Source organism: Bidens hawaiensis, unplaced genomic scaffold (assembly GCF_021521415.1).
Source record: "Bidens hawaiensis isolate Kalapana, Puna unplaced genomic scaffold, B.hawaiensis_p1.1 tig00027324_1, whole genome shotgun sequence".
Classification (NCBI taxonomy): Eukaryota; Viridiplantae; Streptophyta; class Magnoliopsida; order Asterales; family Asteraceae; genus Bidens; species Bidens hawaiensis.
Genome location: NW_027494418.1, coordinates 273742 through 277490, shown reverse-complemented (window position 1 = coordinate 277490; position 3749 = coordinate 273742). Strand labels below are relative to the sequence as shown.

The window sequence follows — 3749 nt, the reverse complement described above, 5'->3', positions numbered from 1 at the left end:
GAAAGAGGTGAACGTTACAGAAGACGACACAGATGACGGGGTCAGTAGTGATGAGGCTTTGGTTTGTAGTGTTGAGAGTAGCGTTGATGCTTGGGTGATGGATTCTGGTGCATCGTTTCATGCCACTCACTGTAGTGAAACGATGAAGAATCTTAAATTTGGGGATTTTGGAAAGGTTCGACTAGCGAATGATGATATTTTAGAGGTTACGGGTATGGGAGACGTTGATTTGATAACTTCAGCCGGTACTTCTTGGACTTTGAAAGACGTGAGGGTTATTCCAAGTTTGAAGAAACGTTTGATTTCAGTTGGGCAGTTGGATGACCAAGGGCACGATGTTAAGTTCGGGAATGGGCAGTGGAAAGTAGTCAAAGGGAATCTCGTTGTTGCTCGTGGAAAGAAAATTGGTTCATTGTATATGGTCGGCATGTCATCGAAAGGAGTGGATCCAGTTTTGGTGAAAGACAAAATCCGGTTCACAGAATCTCGTGGGCAGAAGAAGGTTCGTTTTGCAAGTAACAAACCCAGAGCCAAAGTGAAGATTCGGGATGAACGAGCTAGGAAGGTTAAATCAGTTGGGGGACATCGTGACAGTGGGAGCACAGGTCGTGTTTCAGTTACAGTTCCAGGTCGACAGTGGATTAAGAAAACCAGTATTCCAGCTGTAAAAGTCTCTCCAATGAATTACTTGCTGAATATGGAGAGTGTTTGTTCTCAGGTTATCTCAGGATCCGGTAGTTCGTTACAGTGGGAGCCGGTAGGGACAGAGAATGGGTCAGGGGCAGTTTCAGCCGTGACTGACATGTTGGAGCTCCGGGGAGCTTCAACGGGCCTTCTGGTTAATTGATGAGAAGGCGGTGGCAACTAGAAGAAGTTTAATGTTCAGATTACAGAAGTACAATCAGGAGTGCAGACGAGAGTATTCAAGGCCTCCGAGTGGGAGATTGTTGGGTTTCGTAGGCCTTTTGTTGGCCCAATTTATTATTTGAGGTCCAAAGGGCAGATGGGTGTAGGGTGGCCAGACCGAAGCCCGGCCCGGTTTAGATTTCTTGCATAATAATTTACTAACCCTAGTTCAGTCTCTATATAAACAACATTATGTACTTGTAATTTTTGTCACTCAATAAAGATATACCTAGTTGCCACCCGTGGACGTAGGTCAGTTTAGACCGAACCACGTTAAATCCTCGTGTTCGTTTACTGCTTTCGTGTGTGTGTTCAGTTTCGTGTGTGCGTTTAATCCTAACATAAACTTCATATAATCTATCATCCATGAACCACAAAACCTGCAACTTTCTATCAAGGTTCCACGATCATGGAATCAATCAAAACCCATCTAATCACTTGCTTCGTTCTTGTTTTGTTTCCATACGAAACCTCATTGTCTTTCAATTTTAGTTTTGTCGGGAATCAGATTCCGGAAGCAGATTTTCAATTAAAAGGCGGCTATATCTCCGGCGATGGAATCCAGTTGACCCAAGACCAATCTATTTCCCTCCAGAGCCGACCAACGGGACGAGTGACTTACTACAAGCCATTTCGACTGTATAACATAAAATCTAATGGTCAAGCAAACTTCTCTACCAGATTTACCTTTGTGATTGATTCAAATGGTGCTACAGACTACGGTTCTGGCCTCACATTCTTCCTTGCTGAGAATAATACTCAGCTTGGAACTGATGGAGCCATGGGGCTTCCAATGGTGGAGTCAGGCATTATGTCGAGGATTAGATTTGTTGCTGTGGAGTTTGATACTTTCTGGAACGAGTGGGATCCAGTTGAATCAAATGGTACTCACATGGGTGATCATGTAGGTATCAGCAAAAGCTCGCTTCAATCTGACAGATACAAGAAATGGTTAAGCAATGTAACCGGTGGGGGACTGTGTCACGCTTGGATAAGGTATGATTCAGCTTTAAAAAATTTAAATGTTTCGTTCACCGGTTATCAAAACAACACAGTCATAATAGATGGATTTAGCGACACAGTTGATCTCGAGAAGGAATTGCCTGAATGGGTTATTTTCGGGTTTTCAGCAGCGACATCTGGATGGCAGCTACAGAAAAATACCTTGAGAAATTGGAGTTTTGAAAGCTCGGGTTTAGACCAAACCCCTGATCCAATAAATGAGAAAAAGAGTAACGTTGGGCTAATAGTTGGACCATTACTTACAGTTTCGTTTCTGGTTATAATTTCCAATGTTTTATGGAGATGGAAGAGGGCAAAAGACAAGGAAGATGAAGCTGAGGAATTTGAATTTGATACTGAGATGAATAAAGATTTCGAAATGGGCAGTGGGCCAAAAAGATTTTCCTACCATGAAATAGCTCAATCAACTAATGGCTTTGCTTTGAAGGAGAAGCTTGGGGAGGGTGGTTTTGGTGGTGTTTACAAAGGTTTCATGAAAGAAACAAGAACCTATGTTGCAGTAAAAAGGATGTCGAAAACCTCCAAACAAGGGATCAAGCAGTACGCTTCGGAAGTCAGGATCATTAGCCGACTTAGGCATAAAAACCTCGTGCAACTCATTGGTTGGTGCCATGAGAAACGCGAACTCCTGCTTGTGTACGACTATATGGAAAATGGGAGCTTAGATTCACATCTTTTCAAGTTAAAGAGCTTGTTGGCATGGGGAACAAGGTATAAAATCGCTATTGGTTTGGCTTCTAGTTTATTTTATCTACATGAAGAATGGGAGCAGTGTGTCTTGCATAGAGATATCAAATCAAGTAACATAATGTTAGACTCAAATTTCAATGTGAAGCTTGGTGATTTTGGGTTAGCTAAGACTGTTGACCATGATAAAGGATCCCAAAAAATGATTTTGGCTAGAACCTTGGGTTATATGGCTCCCGAGTATGTTACCACAGGGAAGGCAAACAAAGAATCCGATGTGTTTAGCTTCGGAGTTGTTACGTTAGAAATAGTATGTGGGAGAAAATCTATTGACTACAAGGCACCAGAAAAGCAAATATGGTTACTGGAATGGGTTTGGGAGCTCTATGGAGCAGGGACCTTCTTGGAAGCAGTTGATCCACGTCTTGGGTCAGATTTTGATGGAGACGAAGTCAAGCGTTTGATGATCGTTGGACTTTGGTGCACACATCCTGACTCAAAACTTCGCCCAACGATGAGACAAGTAATTCAAGTATTAAATTGCGAAGCATCCCTCCCTACACTCCCTTCAAAGATGCCTGTAGCGTCGTACTTAACAACACCTACGACATCATTTTTCGATGGGTCAACCAATGGGGATTTGCCAGCATCTTCATCTTATTTTTATGGTCGTTAAATACCTTAATTTATCGCACCTCTTTTATATTATAAGCAGAGCTTTCAAATTATACCTTTGTTTAAGAGTTTGTAGCAATTTATATACTATGCATATGATGTAACACCTCGTTTTCTAGTGAAAATTACAGTATTATAACTTATATTTCAAAAATTGTTAAATGAGCAAGTCATGAGTAAAATAGATATTAGATGGGGTTTTTAGACGAACATTTAATACTATAGAATATTGTTTAATAAAACAACGATAAAATATATTATGTTTAGCTATACTTCGTTTTTATTTAAACTTAGGTTAAAACGTAGAGAAAAATGAGTTCGTTCCAACGGCATATTCGTTATTTTATAACACACCATATTTTATAAGTAAGACAAATATAAGATATTGAGCTGTAATAACAATAATTTTTTATAATAATAATAACAACTAGTTTTTGAAACAATCTCACTTGTATGCT

At 40.4% G+C, this 3749-nt stretch overlaps 1 pseudogene; it reads left to right on the top strand.

The window, feature by feature from the left end:
- The first annotated feature begins 1310 nt into the window (after positions 1–1310).
- On the top strand, positions 1311–3390 carry LOC143575260 (L-type lectin-domain containing receptor kinase IX.1 pseudogene; annotated as a pseudogene).
- The last annotated feature ends 359 nt before the right edge of the window (positions 3391–3749 follow it).